General features: G+C 41.9%; 1 pseudogene; it reads left to right on the top strand.

The window, feature by feature from the left end:
* Positions 1 to 13058: 13058 nt before the first annotated feature.
* On the top strand, positions 13059 to 13156 carry LOC129044771 (U6 spliceosomal RNA; annotated as a pseudogene).
* The last annotated feature ends 12452 nt before the right edge of the window (positions 13157 to 25608 follow it).

Genomic DNA, 25608 nt, shown 5'->3' with positions numbered 1-25608 from the left:
CTGTAATCCCAGCACTTTGGGAGGCAGAGACAGGCAGATCACTTGAGGCCAGGAGTTCGAGACCAGCCTGGCCAACATAGTGAAACCCCATCTCTACTAAAAATACAAAAATTAGCCAGAAATGGTGGCAGGCACCTGTAATCCCACCTACTTAGAAGGCTGAGATAGGAGGCTTGCTTGAACTCGGGAGGCAGAGGTTGGAGTGAGCGAAGATCACACTACTGCACTCCAGCGTGGGTGACAGAGACTCCGTCTCAAAAAAAAAAAAAAAAAAATCTGCACTGGCCAGAACCAAGGGCAAGTTTGACACAGAGGTCCTCTGACAGAAAGCTAAAGCTAACATTAACTGAGTCATTATTTGAACCATTAAAACACACATGCAAGTGCACACACACACACTCAGTGTGTGTTCTCGAGAGGAAATTTAACCATTGTCTTCTGGCTTTTTTCACTCACTATTTGCTGTTCCTGTCTTCCTCCCTTCTTATTTTGGTTGTTGCATGACTTTTTTAAGACTTCATTTTTTTAGAGCAGTTTTAGGTTTACAGCAAAATCAAGCAGAAGGTACAGAGATTTCCCATGTACCCCTGCCCCCACACACACAGCCTCCCCGACTTTTGACATTTTACATCACAGCAGTCCATTTGTTATCATGAATGAAACTACACTGACATATCACGAACACCCAAAGTCATAGTTTACATTCTATGGGTCTGGAAAAATGTATAATAACATGAATCCACCATTGGAGCATCATATGGAATAATTTCACTGCCCTAAAAATCTGGTAGCACCACTTTTTAATTGAACATCCACATTCAACTTACCTAGAACAATGATATGTAGATTGCATTGTGTGAGCTGAGTAAAAGGCACAGAATACTGTAGTACATAGACTGGAAACAACAAATTATAATAATGCCAAAACTGACTATAAAAAGAAACCTATTAGCTGGGCATGGTGGCTCATGCCTGTGATCTCAGTGCTTTGGGAGGCTGAGGTCAGAGGATTACTTGAAGCCAGGAGTTTGAGACCACCTGTGCAACAAAGTGAGACATTATCTGTACAAAAAAAAAAATGTTTTTGATTATCCAGATATGGTGGCATGCACCTGCAGTCCCAGCTACTCAGCAGGCTGAGGTAGGAGGATCGCCTGAGCCCAGGAGTTTGAGGCTGCAGTGAGCTATGATCACGCCACTGCACTCCAGCCTGGGCAACAGAGGGAGATCTCATCTCAAAAAAATAAAAATCTAACTGAATATTGTTCTAATCTAATCTCAAACATATCTGAAAATTACTCTAATTTAAAAAGATCTTGCTATGTTAGAAACTTCTTAATGCTAAGGCTGTGTAGTTTATGGATATATAGCAACACATCTTTATAAACATATTTTCATTGTTTATAAGGCCGCTGGGCTTGAGGGTCGCCTGTAGTCCACAAATAACCTTTGACCAAAACAAATAAAAACCCTTTGTTTCAAAACAATGCACAAGTACTTTTTTAAAAACTCAAATTACGTTCAAAGAGTTGTTTGTGTAACCCAGAGGTAGTGGGGACTAAATAATTAAATGGCAAACCCAGCCTCTGAGCTTACACCAAATACCCAGAAAAACCTAGCTAGGAAGAAAATAGGTGGTAAACTATTAAACACAGATGGAGGTACTTGTAAATAAAATGGGAGACTTCTAGGAAGTTCCCAAGTTGGTTTTTTGTTTTTTTAACCTAAAATCTGGGAGGTTTCTAAAACTTTTCCTTTCACAGTTACACAAAAAGCATTTTGCAATAGATGTAATCAGAGCCTGTCCACCATGAAGAAGAGTCCCAGGCAACTTCGACATTGCTGTGGCCCTGAAATACCATTTCAGTCATTTCTGGCCAGTAGCCTGTGAAGAGATATGGATGGGTAACACCAAAGCAACCTAGTGAAGACTGTGCCTCAGGAGGGGCTGCTTCGTGGGTATGCACATGTGTGTCTTCACACACACATGAATTGCTCAACCATATCTGGCTAGTTATCGTGGAATGAAGTGGCTATTATGTAGTTGGTTTTAGAGTGTGGGTTCAACTCTTTAGTGAGAGCATGGAATTATGGTTCAAGCCACACGCCCTGGCACTTAGTCAACCTGGAGTCAAATCCAGCCCAGCCATGTACTTGACCTTTCTGTGCTTCTGTTTCCTTCTCTATAAAATGAGAATGATGATAGCTCTTTTACAGAGTTTTGTGAAGATTAAATGAGTGAATAAACATACAACACTTAGAACAATGCCTGGTACAGAAGAAGTGCTATAGTAAGGACTGGCTATCGCTACTATTCTTGGCATCTGCATTTGTTATCATAAAGTCTAAGTTAAAGAACTCACAGAAGGATTCTCAATAAAAGGGAACTGAATCTGGTGGGTGCGATGAAACTTGAGGCCAAGACAGTTGTGTCCGTGTTAGGGTGCCCAGGTAAACTGCAGCTCTAGGTTCAAATCCCAACTCCTCCATCTTTGCACTGGGAGCAATTCTTAACATTGTTGAGAATAGAAATTACTTGAATTACACTCAATGTGAAAAATTGTGAGGGTTAAGTGAATACTATCAATATTTCACTTAGTAGCTCACGTAGCATGTACTTCCTGAACACCATTTTACTTTCCATGCCCTTAAAGTGGCAACCTACTGTTCAATAAGCTCCACGGAGACTGAATCAGATCATGGGCCTTGCTACCTGCCATTATCAGTAGTGCAGTAAATAAATGATTGCAGTGAGTATGTGCTTACTTAATAGTGGTTGTATGAATGCATGAATATACCTATTAACCAATTATTGATTAATAAATGAGTGACTATACTTGCAAAGGATATATTTCTGTGAGGGCATACCATTCCTTACAAACTGGTGTTCAAAAAGAACATTTAACTGAATTGATCTGCCCTAAGCAATAGGTATGGATGAAATTTAATTGAAGTGGTGTTGGGGGTGACCAAAATGACTATAATAGTGTCAGGACCAGGGATATTGTGAAAAAATTAGAATTAACCTAAAAATTGTACAATAAATGAGATTTGAGTCAAAATACTCTCTAATAAACACTCTAATAAAATACGACATTTCCATTAGAAAGGATGGCAAAATTAAGAATAGGGAGAGATTACAGTGATGAAAAACATTATTTTGTTATGTAAATTAGAAACTATGTTTCTAGTCCTGAAGATGTCTGGCCTTGGAGGTAGGTGAGTCCAACAGGAATTATTCATTTTCAGGTAAGACACCAATGCTTTAGGGAATACATTCTTCTATATAGAAGGTACAAATGAGAGAACACTAAAAAACCATCCTGAGAGAGGGTAAACAAGAGGATATTAGGCATTTGTTACTCCTGGGATGATACAAAGCTCACATGATAAATGCCACCTGAAGAGCACAAGAATGCAAAAGCATACACAGAACTGAGGATTGATGGAATGGCCCCAGAACGGACCTTGTCCCATTGCAACAAGCACTGAAATAAGACCAAAAGAGGAGTTTGGAAATGTTTTGAGTCACTAAATCATTATTAAAAGAAACACCTGGTACCCCATAGAGATTTCTTTGAAGAGCACAATGTCTATTTAGAAGTAGATATTTCTATTTGCTTGCTAAAATTCAGTCTCTTTTTTTATATTATACTTGAAGATGATTTGAGGGAAAAGTAATATTTATTAAGGGTTGCATGATCCAAGGAAAATTTCCCACAAGTAAAATGTACGCTGGTGACCCAAAGTTCTGGAAGGACACAAGAAAAGGAATGCACTAATTTTCCAAGCAAGATGCCTTAGGAAGTGGCAACAAATAATTAAGATGTGAACTTGGGTCCAGGCACGGTGGCTCATGCCTGTAATCCCAGAACTTTGGGAAGCCGAGGCGGGCAGATCACCTGAGGTCGGGAATTCTAGACCAGCATGGCCAACTTGGAGAAACCCCATCTATACTAAAAATACAAAATTAGCTGGGTGTGGTGGCAGATGCCTGTAATCCTAGCTACTCAGGAGGCTGAGGCAGGAGAATCACTTGAACCCGGGAGGCGGAGGTTGCGGTGAGCCAATATCGCGCCATTGCACTCCATCCTGTGCAACAAGAGCAAAACTCCGACTCAAAAAAAAAAAAAACGATGTGAACTCGGAGAAAGAGTAATCTCAAGTACAATAATGCCTGTGTCATCATTCCAGAAAATGTATTCCAGAAATGTCTGTATGCCAAATGTACCCATGTTATGTGCCAACTTCTCCATGTCAGAACACAGCCAATTCTCAAATATTTTTGTTAGAGAGACAGAATTCTGAATAATATACCTAATTTTTCCAATATCTTTGTTTTCAATTAGCAGTCTAGCCTTGTGTTTTTTTTGGGGGGGGTTTTTTTGTTTGTTTGTTTTTTAAATTCTCTCCTTCTCACTATTGTTAATGATAAAAACCCCACACAAGGCTGGGCATGATGGCTCAAGCCTGTAATCCCGGCACTTTGGGAGACCAAGGTAGGCGGATCACTTGAGGCCAGGAGTTCGAGACCAGCCTAGGCAACATAGTGAAACCCCGTCTCTACTAAAAATACAAAAATTAGCCGAATGTGGTGGTGCACGCCTGTAATCCCAGGTACTCGGGAGGCTGAGGTGGGAGGATCACTGAGCCTGGGAGGCAGAGGTTGCAGTGAGCTGAGATCACACCACTACGCTCTAGCCTGGGCAACAGAGTGAGACCCTGTCTCAAAACAACAACAATAACAAAACTCCATACAAAAAAGTTTACATTATTATCATCTTGTAAAAAGAAAAAACCACATACTCAAATTTTTTTTTAATCTTGATTTCTCCCAATTCTTTGAGGGGAAAAATACAAAGAAGAGCATTGCTTTGATATCTTCTGATCTTCTACACACACGGCGGCTGGGAAACGGAGTCACTTAAATAACAGCTCAGACTGCTTTCCGTCACAAACAGAATAATAGTAGGAACGTTTCTGTGACTCCAAGAAAGCAAATGTTTCTAATTAGTGAATAAGCTCAGCAGCGGTAGCTGCTCTGGGTATCAGCGCCTCTCGTTAGGGGCTCTATCCTGTTGACAAGCAAAGCAACAAAATCGCCTGAATTCTGTTTGTGAAGGTTGCCACCTACTGAAGAACATGCAGTACTACAGCTGGCTTCACGGGGAAAGAATGCTAGGAGAGTAAGGAAAAAGCAGTTGGTAATCCTGGGAGCACGAGGAGTTTCCACGCCAAAGGAAGTCAGAAAGCGGGTATGCACCGACCTGGCAGGGCACAGCTACGGGTACGGGAGGGGTGAGTCTGGAAGGCTTTGTGTAGAGCAGGTACTTAACTGCGCCTTAAGGAGTCTTAGGGTTTGGCAAAGTAGTAAGGGTTGTATACAAAGTGGAAGCATTTGGGGCTCAGACACCGCAGAGAGAAAAGTCACCATAATGACAGGGTCCAGAGAGCAGATGTCACCACTGGCTGTAGAAGATCGTCTGCACTGGAACTTATGGGAAATGCGATTAGATACTGAGGGCCTTCGATTGATGAATTAGGACTTCTATTAAGGCCTCGGTAAACGACCCTCAATTCAGAATCAACGGAATAGGGAAACAGCTCAGTTAGAAATTACTGCATGGATTGCACACCTCTTTTTTTTTTTTTTTTTAGACAGAGTCTCGCACTGTCGCCCAGGCTGGAGTCTGCAGTGCAGGGCATGATCTCAGCTCACTGCAACCTCCGCCTCTGCCTCTGCCTTCTGAGTTCCAGCCATTCTCCTGCCTCAGCCACCCGAATAGCTGGGATTACTGGAGCCCGCCACCACGCCCAGCTAATTTTTGTATTTTTAGTACAGACGGGGTTTCACCGTGTTGGCCAGGCTGGTCTTGAACTCCTGACCTCGTGATTCGCCTGCCTCAGCCTCCCAAAGTGCTGGGATTACAGGCATGAGCCACCGCGCCTAGCCTGCACACCTCTTGACTCTTTGGAAATTGCCTCAAAGGAAACTTCAGAGTGAAGATTGAGATGAGAACTTTATAGGTAACCTGCACCCTGGGCAACCACCCTCCTCCCAGCACTCAGAGCTACAGCAGCCATGGCTACCCCAAGATCTGTCAGTATTGGAGCCCCAACCCTGCCCCCCAGGACACCAAAGCCTACAAAGTACCTCAGTACTTCACTGCTTAACAAGTAGAACATCAACTGTGATACTAAGCAGCATTGATTAATGATAAAGATGACCCTTGGTTGGTAAATTGCATCTGGACTAACCAACTCCATTTTGCTTCTAACCACCAAGCTGTCTTTGTTCATTCCTGGGCATAGGCTGAATTAACTTTGAGAGGAACTTGTTTATACTTTATAGTTTAAAACAAAGATGATAACAGGCTTTTCCCAGGGAAAATCTCCTTCTTGCCTGGGGACCAGACGGCCTTTGCAGGACTAAGAAATTAGCCACAAGATTAGAAATTACGGTTTAGGAGTCATGCAGCTGGAGGCTACAAGATTCTGACACTACTTAAACTGGTCCTAAGATCTGTGCTTGAGATATTTTGCAGACCCAGCACTTGAAGGATCAGCTGACACCACCTGGATCAATAAACTGGCTCATCTGATCTTGTGGCCCCCACCCAAGAACTGACTCAGCACAAGAAGACAGCTTGACTCCCTATGATTTCACCTCTGACCTGACCAGTCAGCACTCCCAGCTCACTGGCTTGCCCCCACCCACCAAGTTGTCCTTAAAAATTCTGATCCCCAAATGCCTGAGGAGACTGATTTGAGTAATAATAAAAGTCCAGTCTCCCTAACCGCCGTCTCTGTGTGAGTTACTCTTTCTCTATTGCAATTCCCCTGTCTTGATAAATTGGCTCTGTCTAGGCAGCTGGCAAGGTGAACCCACTGAGCAGTTACACTATTAAGTTGTTAAAAGAAGAGTTTAGCCACTGTGAAGTTTGAGGCCTCCAAGCCATGCGCCTGCCTAATGTGTTTTGCCTCTCCTTGTACCACATCTGTACTGGCACAAGAACTCACACTGAAAAGGAATGCCTGATGCTGCCCTGTAGATGCACTGTGGTTCCTGTCTGACACCTTCCACAGCAGCCTGGGCCAAATGCATCCTCTGATAGTCTTGAGTCTCAGTGTTTAATTGATTCTAACAAGTCCCCCTTATAGGCATTGCAGATACATAAACACACATTTATCTATCTTTACAAAAAGTGAATCATCCATAAAGTCTGATTTGGAGTCACTTTTACCACTGAAAATATCATGGCCATTTTTCTGCTGTTAAATATTCTATATTATTTATAATAATTGCATAATATCTATTATGAACATATAATTTACTAAACCTGATATTGAACATAAAGGCTTTTTTTTTTCCTTTTTTTGTTTTTTTTTTAAATTTCAAACCACACTTTAAGAAATATGGGCTGGGTGTGGTGGCTCATGCCCATAATCCCAGCACTTTGGGAGGCCAAGGTGGAGGAGAGCTTGAGCTCAGGAGTTTGAAACCAACCTGGGTGACATAGCAAGATGCCGTCTCTACAAAAAAGAAAGAAATACAACTGAGCTCAGTGGCTCATGCCTATCATTCCAGCACTTTGGGAGGCCGAGGCAAGAGGATTGATCACTTGAGTTTGAGACCAGCCTGGGCAAGACAGCAAGATCCTGTCTGTACAAAAAATTTAAAAATTAGCTAGGCATGGTGGCATATACCTGTAGTCCAAGCTACTCAGGAGGCTGAGGCTGGAGGATTGCTTGTGCCCAGGAATTCAAGATGGTCTAAACACCCATCAGGTTCTTCCTGATCGCTGCACAAACCAAATCAATTCACAGAGACCTTATCAGTAAAGAGTTTGACTGATACAGGGCCAGCCACACCTGGGAGTGGGAGATGGCGTCATTATTCAAATCAATCTCCCTGAGCATTTGGGGGCTAGCAGCATTTTCAAAGGTAGTTTGGGGGAAGAGGTGGGGTGCTAGGCAATAGGTATCTGCTGTTGATTGGTTGGGGGTGCAATCCTAGGGGTATGGGAAGTTGTCCTCCTGCATGCTGAGTTGCTTCTGGGTGGGGCCACAGGAAAGACTGGCAGGTCCAGGTTGAGCCATCAGTTTCAGACATGCAAAAAATCCTGAAAAGATATCTCCAAAGGCCAATCTGAGGTTCTACAAAACTGATGCTATCTGCAGGAGTAATTGGGGAAGTTGCATGTCTTGTGACCTGCAGAATAACAGCTGGTAATTGTTTATGTCTACCCCTTAGCAGAATTCAGGCTCCTCTATCCTCCTAGCCTGGTGGTCTCTCATTAGCTTTACAAAGCCAGTTGAGTTTTGGGGAAGGGCTATTACCATTTAAATTATAAACTAAATGTCTCCCAAAGTTAGCCTGGCCAAAACACAGGAATAATTAAAGGCAGCTTGAAGGCCAAAGGCAAGATGGGAATTGGTTAAATCAGATCTCCTTTAACCGCCATAATTTTCTCACCATTACAATTTTTGTGAAGGTGGTTTAGGCAGCAATGATCTATGATAGTGCCACTGCACTCCAGCCTGGGTGACAGAGCGAGACCTTATTTTAAGAGAAAAAAGAAAGAAAAGAAGAAATATGTGTAAGATGTCAAATAATTTAATATATCTATGATTATTTCAAGGATATGTTCACAGAAATGAAAAAGTCATATATATTCTGCATGCATTCAGACTAATTTTGAAATGTCTACAAAAACCTTCTGTGACTATTTCTTTTTTCTTTTCTTTTCTTTTCTTGTTTTTGAGACGGAGTTTCGCTCTTGTTGCCCAGGCTGGAGTGCAATGGCATGATCTCGGCTCACCGCAACCTCCACCTTCCAGGTTCAAGTGATTCTCCTGCCTCAGCTTCCCGAGTAGCTGGGATTACAGGCATGCACCACAATGCCCGGCTAATTTTGTATTTTTAGTAGAGATGGGGTTTCTCCATGTTGAGGTTGGTCTCAAACTCCTGACCTCAGGTGATCCGCCCGCCTCGGCCTCCCAAAGTGCTGGTGAGAGAAGAGAGACAGACCCTCTCATATTGTTTTATATTGTTTTATATTCAGAAAAGAAAAGCAAAACAAAATGCAGGTAGCCCAGTGCCTAGGAACCAGACTGGAAACCAGGCCTGGGCCTGCCTGACCTATGCCTGGTAGTTAAAGATCGACCCCTGACCTAACCGGTTATGTTATCTATAGATTTCAGATATTGTATAGAAAATACATCGTGAAACTTCCCGGCCTGTTCTGTTTCACTCTGACCACCGGTGCATGCAGCCTCTGTCACGTACCCCTTCTTCAATCGATCGCGACCCTCTCACGCGGACCCCCTTAGAGTTGTGAGCCCTTAAAAGAAACAGGAATTGCTCACTCAGGGAGCTTGGCTCTTGAGACAGGAGTCTTGCCCGATGCTCCCGGCCGAATTAAACCACTTCCTTCTTTAACTTGGTGTCTGAGGAGTTTTGTCTGTGGCTTGTCCTGCTACACTGGGATTACAAGGCATGAGCCACCGCGCCCGGCCACCTTCTGTGACTATTTCTTTGATATGAGTGCTTTTTTCAGCTCTTCAGTTCACTAGGTGAAGACCTTATCCATATCTATTTTTCAATGATCTAGTATTTATAATGTAAAATATGTAGTAATTATTATTTTTCAGAGATTTTCCATAAAATAAATCCACTTGATAATGGTAAGTTTACTGCTTTATAAATCTAACAGTCATAGTTTTTTGGTTAAAGAATAAAATGAATTTATAGGCTATACATTTCTTTTTTCTTGCCAGTGAAATGGAGACAAGAAGTTTCCTCAGTTGCTGAAGCATGTTTATAAACCTCTTCTAAAATTAGAAGTAATTTATGAGTAAATGTTCTGTGTGATACAGCTGTGTATCCATCTGGCCCTGGTGCTTTATTACCTGATATGTCTTGTAGGGCACTTTTTAAACATTTCTTTTCATCCACAGAGCGTATTTAATTTCCCTTTGCGTCTGGCCTCAATAACTCCAAAACTCTATTTCATCCTCATAGCAAATACACAAAATAAATCCCATAATCCTACATGTTATTTTCCAGGGGTTATACTTGTAAGGCTCATAAATCAATGAGAAGCTTCAAAAAGGAATTTTCTTAAAGTCTATTTAGAATTTGCTTATCTTGTCCATGAGACAAACTTTAAATAATATTGAAAATCAGCTTTCATCTCATCAGTATATGTCCTTTTAGAATCACAGACGTATCTACAAAGAAGTTGCCAATGTCCTACAGAATTTCTTTTCAAAGAAGAGACCATTTCTAGGGAGTTACTCAAAATATCTCAAAGGGCAGTCTGGATAGGTCAAATAATCAGGCAATTGGTAGGCCTTCTCTGACTTTAGAACTGAGAGTAATAAGGAAATAATGGTTGCCTTTGTTGGATCCCAACAAAACTAATATAGAGGGCTATCTCCTGAGAAGACTGGGAATCCTGAGCCAGAGCTACCAAGGTGTATGCTGTGGTTAATTATTAGAGTGGAGCCAGGTGAGTGCCTGTCGTCCAGGATAAGTATCTAGAGAGAGACTTTGAGGGCCCTCACTCCCATACTCCACTGCATCTGAGACTTGAGGGCACAACCAAGACAGAGGCAATGGGAGGGGATTATTTTTAATGTCCTTTGTATTAATAAGTCCAAATGAGGGGAATCCAATACCCACTGTGAATGTAAAAAGGCACAATGCTTGTGAAATGGCATAACCTGGATACTGAACTCAGGCAAACCCTGAGAAAATTGCACTGATGTCCTTGGAGAGGTGCTGGGTCCAAATGAGAGAGTGAAGGAAAGTCTGTGACCTGCTCAAGTCACTCCACTGGCCACATCTGCAACAATAAAACCAAATCACCAATTGGCCTTGATGCCAAAGATCATAGTGATGATCATAATGATCTCCCTTAAAAGCAGATGAGTTCCTCAAGTTTAGGAAAGAGGAGGGTGTGGTGGGGTGCTTCCCATAGCTCTGGGGTACAAAGCCGCACTTTCTACAGTGAACGTTGACCACAAGATTGAAAACCATCTACTTGAGGTTTGTTTTTAGTCTTCTTAGGAGACATGGCAAAGAAGTTTGAAGGGTCTAAATTATCTACGATGCTCTCTTCAACTCAAAGCATTTAAATAAGTACCTAACAGTGCCTGCTATTACTTACTTAAGGGATTACCTGGTTCTAGAAACAGTGCTAAGCATATCACAGGTAACACACTCGCTTACTAAATATCGGATGTAACAGAGTATAAGAATTAAATAGCGTAAGACTGTAGGATTTGCATCTTCATTTCCTTTTCATCAAGAACTATGTCTTATTCGTCTTTGCATCCTTGGGAGAATACTGGGCACACAATGGGCACTCCACAAATATGAAACAATCTAAAGCTGTAACTATTTCAAGCAGTGAGAAATTTTCCAAAGAGAAGAAAGCCTTTCAATTTTTTCAGTAATTCAGCATTTATTTTCAGTAATGTAAATTATACCCCCAAAAAGTTATATCACCTATGTATTATTCTGTTTGCTTTAAGTATGACATTTCAGAATACAAAAACCAAAGGCTGGGCCTGTTCTAGAAGAGGTTTACCTCCTTGGTGAGAGTGGATTTACAAAACTCTCCTGGAGCAGCAACAGTCCCCAAAGTATTCTACAGAGCATCAGTTCTGCAGGCCACTAGGTCATGTGCATAATCAGCAACGGCATTGAAGTGGATCTGTGGTCAAATCAGAGTAGGGGATGCTGGGCTAAGAAAGGGTAAACCAGTTTCTTTACAGGAACGCGTATTAGAACCCTGACTGCACTTCATACCTTGTAAACCTCCCTCAAAGAGCATATGGGCTGTGGCATTTCTCAAGTCCACTTTTGTATGGAACTGCTTCTTCGTGATATGTCTTCAGGAGCAACCGTTTACTGAACCCTCTTGCCTACCCATGTCTCCAGTGGTTTGCTTTTGGTTCTGCTTTTCCTCCTTGCCATCAATTTTTAGTAGGTGAGACTCTTCTTCTGTTTGTGGTCTAGAACATTAGGAGTAAAGGCAAGAAACCAGGTTCCAGAATCCTAACTTCTAGATCACCAGTTGCTCCTGATGGAACTAAGAAATGCCTTCAAAGCTACTTGGAACTATGGGTAAAGGTGAAAAGATAATTAAGGCAAAGAAAAAAGAAGGTGGGGGATACAAGAGAAGAGGAAGGCAGAGTAAAAAATAAAAAGACAACACAAGAAGAAATACATGGTGAGAAAGGATGCAAAACCACAGTTAACACTCCACCTTCCACTTTAACACAAAAATCTCAGACATAAGTCAAATTCCAGCCATCCAGGAGGTAGTATTCCTGCAGGAGTAGTGGACCGGTGACCTGAAGAGCAGCCTTTATCTGGGTCCTCAGCCTCTTACCCTCGTTAGCCAAGGGAAGTTATCCAAGCACACAGCAAATCTTTGCCATCACTCTGATGTATTCTTAATGTTTCTCACCATTAGGGTTTCTGCTATTTTGAATGCATAATATACTGTCTACTAAAATTCTTTGATCTTAACAAAAACAAAAGCACACAAATGTTGAGTGGTGGGCAGAGACCATCTCTATTTGGCTTAGAATCACAGATTCACAGATGTTCAGAGACTTAGAGACTTTAGAGGCAAGGTTGTTTTGGTGACTGTCTTGCAAGTAGCCCACAGAGATGTGTGTTTTTATAAACCTTGCTCTCTTTTTCAGCAGTTCATTAAAGGTAAACCACCCAACTCACCTGTTCACTGTGGCTTCCTGTCAGGAGGGACAGTTGAGATGACTTCTTGGAGCCTGTCAACTCATACTGCACTGACGGTATCAGATGCAAGCTGGGGAATTTGGAATGCTATCTGCAATAGTGACATCTGGTGGCTTCTAAGTTCTACTGCACCTCCTTAAGGCAGGAAAGCAAGCCTGGCTTTTAAGTAGTATTTGTGAAAAAATAAAAGAATTACATGAGTTCTGGAAAAGGACCTCAGAAATGGTATCATTTAACAATCTCCACTTGAATGCTTATGTTACTCACTATATTAAAAATTATGGCGCTTGTTTCAGGAGCGCACACACTAAAATTTTGAAAACTACAGAGATTAGCATGTGCAAGGATGACACACAAATTCGTGAAGTGCTCCATATTTTAAAATTTATATATGTACATTTTTTTGAGACAGGATCTCACTTCTGTCACCCAGGCTGGAGTGCAATCATGGCTCACTGCAGCCTCGACTTTCTGTGTTCAAGCAATTCTCTTGCCTCAGCCTCCCAAGTAACTGGGACTACAGGTGTGCACCACCACGCCTGGCTAATTTTTTTATTTTTTGGTAGAGACAGGGTCCCACTATGTTGCCCAGTCTGGTCTCAAACTCCTGGGCTCAAGCGATCCTCCTGCCTTGGCCTCCCAAAGTGCTGGGATTACAGGTATGAACCACCACACCCAGCTTATGTAATTATTTTTAGAAAAGATAAAAAGAAAAAATTATGATGAAAGAACTATTATGATATGAATCCTTGTTTCTAAAGGAGAAGCAGCTAGAAAAATATTGAATTATTTGGACTGCAAAGGGTCTTGCATGTCCCCGAGTGGGGTTTTGAGTTGGTTTTCCATGTCTGCTCTGTGGTGTCCGTCATCCACACACCTGATAAATGGGTGATGAGCCAGGCAATCCCACCCTGTACCCCCTGCACCATGATTTTAAAAATGAAATGAACAATAAACATTCTCTTTTAAGAATTCTGAAATTGGGAGAATCAAAGATATTGTCATTTATCTAGAGAACTGAAGGTGGAAGTATCCCGTGAGGTAGTGGGGTAACAAAAATGGACCCTTTACAACATAAAGTTTTGAAGAAGCAAGAATCTATGAAGACACGAAGCTGACCAGACATGAGAAGAATGGAATAAATGTGCAAAGACAGGCCACGAAGCGTGAAGGAAAAATAGGGAAATCAATGGAGAGGGAGGCAGAGAGTGAGGCAGAGAGTGAGGCAGTGGGGCTTGATCCTGGGGCTACCTTGGTTGCTGCCCTTCCTTGGGCTTAATTCCTCTTTAATTGAAAAAAAAAAAGTCCCAGAGGACACCTGAGTGATTTCCTAGACTTAAAAAGAGGCTTGACTACTCCTAATGAAAATATAAAGTTTTTTAACAAATCTGAATTTGCTTTTCATACTGCACTAATTCCTAAGTACTCATTGCCTGTTTTCTCTATTTATTGTCAGTGCTCAGCAGCCCTGACAGAGGGGGCTTCTGGCTTGAAACTATATTAGACATGTTGCTTCCACATTTATGCATTAAAGGCTTGGCCACCTGAGAAAATCTTAACCTGTGGACTCCTTTGTCTTTTACTCTTCAGCTCTGCACAGGTGCCCAATTCAGTTCTGCACAGGTGCTAGCTTAGAGTCAAACTTGACGTGTTCAACTCAGCTTACCCATCATCCCCACTCATCCTGCCAACCCACTCACCCCCGTATCGCCGACTTTCTTCCAGGAACCTGTGCCAAAGAACTGGGAGTCATTCTAGTCCCTCTCTCACACCCCAGATCAAATTTGGTGTCACTAAATTTGTTTAACTTAAAATTGCAGAAGCATAATCTTAGCCATCAACTTGCTTTGTGTAGTTTCCTTATGCATTGCTTCATTCCTTTGGTCTAAATTAGAAATGCTTCTTAAAGAGTAAATACATTAAATCTAATCAACTCTATTACCACTGTTGACAGTCAACACCAGTGGGTGTTTTTTCCTATTGTAAACTGGTTTGGCAATAAGTCAAAATTGTTTTAGTCTTGAGTCAACACTTACTTCTCCAACAAATACTTTGACTAAATAATATGTGTTGGGGACGCTGCTGGACAGGATAGAAATGTGATTAACTTAAATAACTTAAATAACTCATGTTGTGAAAACACATACTTTCAAATTAACTGTAAGTAAATGATATGCATACTGTAATACACAGATGGAAAATATCAGGTAACAGAGGAAGAAATAAGGAGTCTTACTCAAGGAATAGAGATGTGAAAACGATATGAACCTAGTCAAGTAAATATCACAAAACAAAATGTAAGGAATATAACTGTGCCAACTGTTAAGAAATAAGGAAAAATTCGTAATACACAATTTATGTATAAATAATATGTGACTACATTCAAGTAAACATTACTTCCAAGCTTTTTTAGTGCCACCTCATAAAAACAGGAGCAAAACAGGGACGAGATCTGGCTTTCCCAGGAGTAAGGTGGTATGGCCAGTAAAGTAAAGTGGTAAGGCCAGTAAAAAAATTCTCAAAATTCTTCCATCACCAGGACAGGAGGCAGAATGGATGGGGCATGTGCTGAGCTGGCCTCAGGTGCTACACCCCTACCCCCACCCCCACCCTCACCCCCACCCCAGCCTGGGCCCATGCCAAAATGTTTCCGATGTTCATATGCCCATCATAATAATGGACAGAGAATTTAGCAACCTTGCATAAGGATGGAGGCGTACAAGAAAAATCTTGCCCACTGACAAAGGCAGAACAAATTACTTGAGAATCTTCTCATGAATTAGAAACACAGGGGACAAATTGCCACTGCCAAGCCATATTTTCCTTGTTGGGCAGTTTTGTGTGAAAATGGACAGCAAGGCAAAAGGACACAAAGAACACAGTATTTTGCACGAGGAGTGTTTTCTCGGAGGAACAGGCAACTTACTGATCTCCACATTCTCTCATCAGGTTCAAGGGCACCTCGGTAGGAGGGCGGCTTCCTCCTCCTTCTTCCAGCAGGCCCAACATGGCGGGTTCTTTACCTGTTCCAAGATCGCAGTTCCCAGAACAACATCAAAAGCAGTAATTTAAAGTCTGTTTTCTTTCTCCTTACCTCAGGAGGTAAGGAGAGGCAAGGCCTCAAAAGCCTCCTTCATTTGGAATACTAAATTGCACCTGAGGCATACTCAATTGAGACTTTCTCTCCCACCTTTGGAGATCTTACTCCGTTGGAGTGGGAAGACGGCAACTCACATAGTAATATGGAATTTGAATAGAAAATAAATTGTGCTGAATCTCACGTATGATGTCCTAAAAGTGTCCAAAATGATGTCATTAAAAAGGCAGGGAGGGGGACTGCAATTAGATGGATGAGGAAGAGGCAGTTGAGAAAACAGATTAATGATGCCTTTGACACAATCAGCCTGTGAGGAATACTGGTTTCTATGACAACCAAACCACTTAACCTCAATTAACAAAGCTGTTCAAAAAGAAAAACTTGAAAGATGGGGAGGGGAAAAGCCAGCAGATCCTCTTTAGGGGAATGAAGTAGGCTGTCCCCTCAGCGCCTGTGAGACAAGCGCGTATTAACTACATATCTGCAGGGTGCGTATCCTCTTACACTCTCCAGTTACCAGTAATTAGTTTTCAGAAGCAGCCCAAAGATGTTGAGAAATTGCAACTCATTAACGCGGTTTTCTGACAGAAGAGACTTATTATCCTGATTGAGCTTTAACTAAACAGCTCAATCTCGGACAGGAGGAGACAAAAGGCTACCTCTTGCTTTTCCCAAACTGAGTGTTGCTGTTCACACACACCAAGTTCCCAGCATCTTCCAGGAACCCCTTTCTGAGAATTAGGCAGGTCAGGCTGGATTCTGGACTTTAGTTTGTAGCAGAGAATAGTTGTTGTTAGAACGAAACACCCAGGCCGTTCACAATAAAACAATGTTAAAATCAAATAACCAAAAATTTACGCAGTTTAACGTCCTCCATGTAACGAAGCGAACTGGATTTTCCGGAGTTGCTCTTAAGTCAGTGGAGAACTATCTTCATACATTCCTGGGTCTGAGATGGGTTTGTCTGGGTTGCAATGGGCATAAATAAAGTGAGTCTAACAGAAAGGAGGTGGGAGGAACAGCAGAAGGGTTCATCTTTCTTAGCATGTCATCCATTACCAATTCCTACACCACTCTGTCACCCTCTACAGACCCTGAAAGTGGTAGGAAATAGAGACTTTTGTTGGACTGCCTCTTGATTGTTTCTGATGAAAATATATCTAGTTATTGATATTCTACTATCAACACAAATATGTGGAAGGACAAAAAATAGAAACCCTAACAATATCAACAGCATTGCCAGTTTTAGCATTTTTGTATAGGTGTTTCTTGCTGGTTTTATTAGAAAAAAAAGTAAGTATTATAAGGAGAAATTAATTTACAATGAACCCTTGTTAACATACATTAAATTTTGTAAAAAAACTAATAATACATTGGAGTTATAAAAAATAAAACCAGTTTCTATCAAGCTAAATTTTAATAATTAAATCTAAAAGGCAAAAACATGCAACTTGGAATTTTTTTTAAAATATAAATAGCTACACACACATCTACATAGGAATATCTCCTGTTTCACAACTTTGTTGTAAATTTTGACTCATATTTTGCCTCCAATGCTGGGGATGAAAAAAAAGTCAGCCTGACTATAAATAGAAGCACTGACTGTCTGACAGAAGAGTATCTCATAGTTTAAACTTTGTCTTTTACTTTTCAAATTCTAGTGATGATGGGCTGGATGCAGTGGCTCATGCCTGCAATCCCAGCACTTTGGGAGTTCAAGGCTGGCAAATCACTTGAGGTCAGGAGTTCGAGACCAGCCTGGCCAACATGGTGAAACCCCATCTCTACTAAAAATACAAAAATAGCTGGACCTGGTGGTGGGCACCTGTAATTCCAGCTACTCAGGAGGCTGAGACACGAGAATCACTTGAACCCAGGAGGCGGAGGTTGCAGTGAGCCGAGATCATGATGCTGCACTCCAGCCAGGGCGAAGGAGCGAGACTCCATCTCAAAAAAATAAAAATAAAAAAGTTAGTGATGATGCATATTTCTTCTTTCATGAATTGCCTATGTCCATTTTTTCCTGCTAGAGTTTTAGAATTTTTCTTACACTACTGAGATTTTGAAACAGAGAAACTATTAACATTATTCTTGCCATATTTATGAAAAATACCATCCTAGATTATTACTTTTAAATTTTATGATGTTTTAGCATACAAAAGTTTTCTCTTTTTTTGTAGTAAAATCTGCTAATATTTTCCTTTGAGGTTTTACCTGTTACTTTTATCCATTGAAACTTCACAGTCTGGCCAGGTGCAGTGGCTCGTGCCTGTAATCCCAACACTATGGGAGGCCAATGTGGGTGGATCACTTGGACCCAGGAGTTGGAGACCAACCTGAGCAACATGGTGAAACCCCACCTCTACAACAACAACAACAAAACAACAACAAAATAAGTTAGCTGGGCATGGTGGTGCACACCTATAGTCCCAGCTATTCAAGAGGCTGAGGTGAGAGGATCACTTGAGCCTGGGAGGCAGAGGTTGCAGTGAGCTGAGATCTTGCCATTGCACTCCAGCCGGGGCGAAAGAGTGAGACCTTGTCTCAAAAAAAAAAAAAAAAAAGAAAGAAAGAAAAAGAAAACAAAGAAACTTCACAATCCTCAGAGCAGCTCAATATTCATGTACATTTAATGTAAGGATTTATGTCTCTAACTTGATATGATTATCTGCATAATCAATTTTTCCAATTTTTTTTTTTTTTTTTGAGACTTAATCTCACTCTGTCATCAGGCTGGAGTGCAGTGGCACCACCTAGGTTCACTGCAATCTCCACCTCCCAGGTTTAAGCGGTTCTCCTGCCTCAGCCTCCTGAGTAGCTGGGATTACAGGCGCATGCCACGACACCCAGCTAATTTTTGTATTTTTGGTAGAGACGAGGTTTCACCATGTTGGCCAGGCGGTTCTTGATCTCCTGACCTCGTGATCTGCCTGCCTTGGCCTCCCAAAGTGCTAGGATTACAGGCGTGAGCCACTGAGCCCAGCCCAATACTTTTTGATTGAGCTATAAATGTGCACAATGTAAAATTTACCATAATTTTTTTTTTTTTTTTTTTTGAGACGAAGTCCACTCTGCCGCCCAGGCTGGAGTGCAGTGGCACGATCTTGGCTCACTGCAACCTCCATCTCCAGAGTTCAAGCGAGTCTCCTGTCTCGGCCTCCCAAGTACCTAAGATTACAGGTGCCCGTCACCATGCCTGGCTAATTTTTTATATTTTTAGTAGAGACAGGGTTTCGTCATATTGGCCAGGCTGGTCTTGAAATCCTGACCTCAATTGATCCACCTGCCTCGGCCTCCCAATGTGCTGAGATTACAGGCGTGAGCCAATGCGCCCAGCTCATAAAATTTTGAAGTGTTACAATTTAATGATTTGTAGTAGATTCACACAAAGTTGTGCAACTATCACCACTGTCAAATTCCAGAATACTTTTCATCATCCCCAAAAGAAATCCTATGCCTACTAGGAGTCACTCCCCATTCCACTGTCCCCTCATCTCCTGGCAACCACTAAGCTACTTCCATCTATTCTGGGAATTTCCTATTAATGGAATCATTTATGTGGTCTCTCACACCTGGCTTCTTTCACTTAGCATAATGTTTTCAAAATTCATCCATGTAGCAGCATGAATCAGTACCTCCTGACTTTTTTTTTGGCTAATATCCCAATATATGAGTACACTGTATTTTATTATCCATGTATCAGTTGATGGACATTTAAACATTCATGTACAAGTTTCTGTGTGGATGTACATCTTTAACTCTCTTGGGTATCTACCTAGGAGTGAAACTCCGATACTTTTTGTTTAATGATGCCTTTCCCAGTGATTGATGATTCCTTCTTTATCATACATTAAATTCCTGGTTTCAGGGCTTTCCCATCTGTTCTGCTGTCCTGTCACTTCTTTTGCAAATACAAGACCTTTCCAGTTTTAGTAGATGTATGTTTTATGCGCTCATAGGGCAAGACACCCCTAACTTTCCTTTCTTAAATTCTCTTATTGCTGCTTATTCTTCACTCTCAGCTTTAGAATCTATTTGTCATACCACTGGTATTTTGACTGGAGATGGGAAATTGATTTGGGAAAAACTGATATATTTGCAATATTTTATCTTTCTATCTGCAGATATGGTCTCTCTTCTTTTATTCAAATCTTCTACTATACCTCCCACTAAATTTTGTGACTTTCCTCATACAGGACTCACCCATTTTTTGTTAAGGAATAACTAGATACTCTAGCCTCTGAGGGGGTGACAGCTGGACTCAACTGATGAGAAGTGAACCAAGCAAAGACTTGAGGGAAGTCAACTCCAGGCACAGCAAAGGATGAGTGCAAAGGCTATGAGGTGAGCCCAGTTGGCAGGAATAGGGAGAAGGTGAGTGTGGCTGGGACAAAGTGATCAAGGAAGAGTAGAAGAAGTTGAAGTTGGACTTAGGCAGGCCCAGATCAAATAGAGACACAGAGGTCATATAATGAGCTTAGACTTTTGCCTTATGCAAATCGAAAGCCACGGGAGAGTTTAAAGAAGGCACTGACATGGACTTGCATGAGGGCAACTACCCCTGGTCTAGCTAGGCAGTTGCCCTCTCAATGTGACCATGTGGCTTCCTGACCTGTGGTCGGCGCCAAGACCTAACAGACAGACAGGAACTTGAGAGAGCTAGAAGAAGTCAGTCCATAAATACCTGTGAGTGGCTCATCAGGATCGCTACCCCACAAGCCACACACTTATTGTGCTAGAGGCTGGTCCTGAACTCACCAGCACCACCAAAGGGAACTGGAGGTCCCAGAGAAAGGCAACCCTTAATTCCCCATCTACCTTCACATGCCTACAAAAAAGCCCACATGATGACTGTAGCCATGAACACTTCTGGAGAGAAAGTAGCAGGCAAATACCCTCCTCCCACCAGCCTGCCCACCCTTCTCCCTCAAAGCTGCTACCAGAAAAAGTGTTGTGGGACGGGCATTTCCAATACCAAGGAAGGCGGCAGGAGTCACCAAACCACCCATAAATCTTAAGGGGATTGTCGTGGCCTCTTAGTCACCCAGCTGGAAGCTGCTATCTTCCTGGCAGGAATTGCCTCCCCCTCTACCCCTGCTATTGTGCCAGATGTTCATGTTGCCTGAATACGTCTGCCCTGGTGGATTACTTCAGGCACCCCTGCCCAAGAACATTCACGGAGGCCACACCTGGAACCTACTTGACCAACACTTCTAATGATTTTGTAAGCACCTAATTTCCTGTGTTAAATTCTTTTCTTCTTAAAGTACCTAGAGTGATTTCTGTTGAACACTGACTAATATTCAAATAGCAGCACTAACACTCTGCCATGAGAGATGCAGCATGAGTGCATGTCCTCAGCAATCTCCATCATCTTCCACTCCGTCTGTTCACCTTGCTGTGTGAAACCATTCTGCCCAGCCACTGTCCTGGTGAGGAAACTGCCTCCACTTGCAGCCCTCCCCTACCCTCTGTATGCTAAGGCTTAGTCCTGTGTTAAACCCGTAAGTACCTTTTAGATTTCTTTTCTGTCTATTCTCTGTGGCCCTCCCAGAAGGCAACACAACCTGAGGTCCCCCAGGAGGCAAGTCCAGAAAAGGACTTCTGACACCAGCAATCCACGGGTTCATTCAACACATACTGAAGGTCCATGTTTTGCCAAGGCTGTTTGCAAGAGACCACAAAAGTTCTGAAAGTCCCTGCATCAGCAAATGATTGACATAAAGGTAATCCTGCAGGGTACCAAAAGGTAGCCAAATTGTCCTTTCCAATCAACTTTCCATTGACATTTGAGAAAGGAAAAGAGGGCTGGGCACAGTGGCTCACGCCTGTAATCCCAGCACTTTGGGAGGCCAAGGTGGGCGGATCATGAGGTTAGGAGTTTGAGACCAGCCTGGCCAACATGGCAAAACTCCGTCTTTACTAGGGATACAAAAATTAGCTTGGCATAGTGGCGGGCACCTGTAATCCCAGCTACTCGGGAGGTTGAGGCAGGAGAATCACTTGAACCCGGGAGGCAGAGGTTGCAGTGAACCGAGATCCCACCACTGCACTCCAGCCTGGTCGATAAGAGCAAGACTCCATCTCAAAAAAAAAAAAAACGGAAAAGAGGACGTCAGTGTTTTGCCCCTGCTGCAGCATGCCAAGTTGTCCGGAGTACAGCAGAAAGCTTGGCAAAGTGGATTGAAGCACTTGCCTGAGCCTGCTTCTCCTGCAGCTCCAAAACCAAGTGGGAGACTTTCAGTGGGGCAGACCCCTCCCATGGACGAACTTCACACAGGTGGAAGACAAGGTGGGAAAGTGGGAAAGCTCATTCAATCTTGAAACAATCAGAATATTTCTGCATAAGGCAAAGAGACTTGTCATTTGTGTGCTGTGTGTGCATACAAGAACACACACACATATATACACTGCATTGGTAGTCTTGGGGGAAAGCAATCTCTCGTGGTGCCTTGGAACTTCAAGCAAATGCTACCTGGTGCTGTGGATTTTGCCCTTTGGCCAACAGACTATCTTCTGAATTGGTTCAAGTCTACATAGGGTTTAGTATACAAAAAAAACAAAGATATTTTATTGGTTAAAGTGCAGTGAGTGTAATTTCATTTAATTATTAGTGAAACTGGGTTTTGTTGGTACTTTTTTTGTATTGGTCTGCTCCAATAAAGCCTACCCACTCTGCATAACTGCTCTGACTACCCCCAGTCAGCCTCACTCAGAAGGAGCCCTTCTCTGGCCTTCCCCTGGGACATCTGGAAATAACAGACTCTGGTCCACGCTGTTATACGATCTGCCCAAAGTCCCACCAGCAGCATTGTTATCCCTCCTGAGCAGATGGGGCTGACAGTGCCCACCTCTGAGGTTTGCAGCATGACAGCCACCCTCCCCAGACAGATCTCCACAATGCAGTTCTTGGCCTTGAAGCATGAGTTGCTGGGACCTTAATTCCCTCCTTTTTCCCTTTCCCCACTCAGTCAAGGGGTGGAGATAAATGGCTATAAAGCTTGTTTTCTTGAACTTATATCTAATAAGCTGGGTTCTCTGAATTAGGCCTACTTAGAAAAGAAGTTTTAGAACTTAGACACCTATGCCCACTGGAAATGTACAGAAAATGTTGCATGAGGGCCTTTCCCCAAACTAAAGAATGGAATGTCCTATTAGCAGACTTTCTACTCTTTTCTTAATATTTCATTTTGGGTATCTGTGTTTCTTCCATTAATTACCATTTTCATCCTTTTAATTTTGTATAATTGCCTACCATTTAAAACCCTTTCTATTTCAGTAGGTGCCTGGTCATTCATACTCAACATTATTTGAACAATTTGGTATAACAAAACAAATAAAATACACCATAGAGAAGAAAAAAGTATACATTTGCTTGGAATAACAACAAAAATGACATCCATTGCAATCATCAATCGTCCACATTACACATGAACTGAGGTCTGAACCCAGAGACTTCAGAATGGGATGAAAGGCCTAGGAGGTTCCCAGCTTTCCTTCTATCATTCTCAGCCAGTGAAGACTGAAAGCATGACATACCTTCCTGGGTTTGCCAAGGAAAAGTCCAACAGAATCTCCTTTGGTCATTTTAAATCCTGTTTTAAGGCTAAACAAATGTCCAAGCTACAAACCAGGATAAAGAAGCACAACCTCAATGACTGTCCCAGGTGACAGCTTGGAAGCCCAACCTGAGTTTAATCGCCAGCTCAAATGTGAATGACCTGTGTTGTTTTATTGCAACACATCCAACAAAGATAGGGAACAACCCTACCTTAGTATCATCTCCAGGTCCTTTCCAAAAAGGGGCTACTGTCAGAAGAGCTAAAAGTGGCTGGAAAGCTAAAGACTGTTAGCAGCATCCATAAGAGAGTCAACAAAAAGCTGTAACAAGAGGCCCGTTGGTGGCTGGCTGGCTGCTAGAGGCCACGTGGAGGAAGAAATTTGCTGGCCTTGGAATAGGAGTCTTTTCCTTTGGACTAAGCTTTAAAGAGTCTTCCTTTGGAGGGCAGAAGATTGCTGAAATAAAAAAAGAAACCAGCTTTATTAAAAAAAAAAAACCGGTGAGAAAGGAACAAGATGAAATCAAATCTATTATGCTTCCTAAGATTTTGGAAGACTTCCAGGGACCAATGTTAGGGAAAATGAAAATTGAGCATCAAATGTTAATGGAAAAATCACTATCGGGGATGTGGAAAAAGAAAGTTAATCTGGAAGGAAAAATGGAACAAATGTTGAATGTGTGGGCTTCTCAGTGGCTTGTATAAGAGCCACGAAAATGGATTTTAAGTATAGAAGATTCTGTTGACCCAGCATTGACTTGTCGTTCCATGACCAAATGGGGAACACAGGGTTTTAGCATCAGTTATTGAGATTTTGTGCTCCCTCAGTCCCCTCATTCGCCCCAACAATATCACCCAAGAATGATTATCCAGCCAAGGATTATTTTGATAATCAAAATCATGGACACTTACTATTTTTTATGTGTTTGTGTAAACTAAGTCTAGGGACACAGAGCTCATCTAGGAAGATGAGGGGGAGGGCTTCCTAAAGGTACATGGTAGTGCTCCAATCTGAAATACCGCCCCTCCCCGCACCCTCACGCCATCTCACTTTCTGCTTAGACAGCAATAACAGGTAAAAATAGCTTTGGTGCTGCCTCTCCACCTCATCCTCCCCATTCCCCGAAGAAAGATTTGTAGAATTTAAGATGTGAAAAGCTGGGAACCACCGCATTGAACCACATTGTATCCAGTACTCCATACACAGATTGCCAAATGGCTGAAGAACAAGGTCTGGCCCTTAAAACGAATGAAGCTGGATGGCTAAAAGAGCATTGCAACAGAAATCTTTGTTCTACAAATGAGCTGAACCTACCCAGACAGTCCTAACCATAAGGCCTATGGCATCCTTTCTAAGAGCCACAGTTTTGTTGACAAGGAACACCATGCCGCTATTTTTAAAGGAAGCATTCATCTTTCTGACAGCTAGTCAGTAAGTCACCTTTTGTGGTCAAACTTTGCGTGATTTGGCCTTAGGAAGCTCACCTGGGTAAGAAAGGGTAGGGGAAGAATGTGTCCTTCTTCCTACTGGATAAAAGCTATGCATAAATCTCAGACAAAAATTAGAGACAAAAAAAAGAATCCCCCATGGCACTAAAATGTCAGAATATACATTTCCTAATAGATTAACAAGTACTATAAATATTTACATGATCTGCTGATATACCTAACTTGTAGGGGGAATATGGGAATAGGGGAAGAAGCAGCCAGATAAATATTAAAGAGCATTTTTAAAATAATTATGCTGTAATCATTTTTTTAAAATCTATTTTCCTGAAATAAGGGATTCCATCTCTTTTCGGAGAAGCCATTTAATAGCCAAATTAAAGAGAGATTAGCTCCATCACTACACTGGTTCCATTATCACCACTCTAATCTCCATGGTCACCCAGAGTTTGCAACTAGAATTTTGGATGAATTAAGATTTGTTTATTTAATAATGTAGAGGAGATCAGGAAACAGTGGGTGTCTCAAGACTAAATGAACACACGCCTTCAATCTGGGTTTTAAGAAGTTTTAGTGTTATAAGTAACTTCAGACACAGAAATAAAAAGAAAAAAGAGAAATGGTTTTCTTTTTTAATAAAGAAAAATATAAAGGCTCCAACATATTATTAAAATGACTTTGCTTTTAATTTCAACATAGAAGTGCTCTGTTTAAAACTATTAATAGTTTAT

This window comes from Pongo pygmaeus, chromosome 13, assembly GCF_028885625.2.
Source record: "Pongo pygmaeus isolate AG05252 chromosome 13, NHGRI_mPonPyg2-v2.0_pri, whole genome shotgun sequence".
Classification (NCBI taxonomy): domain Eukaryota; kingdom Metazoa; phylum Chordata; class Mammalia; order Primates; family Hominidae; genus Pongo; species Pongo pygmaeus.
This window is presented reverse-complemented; position numbering and strand designations above follow the sequence as displayed.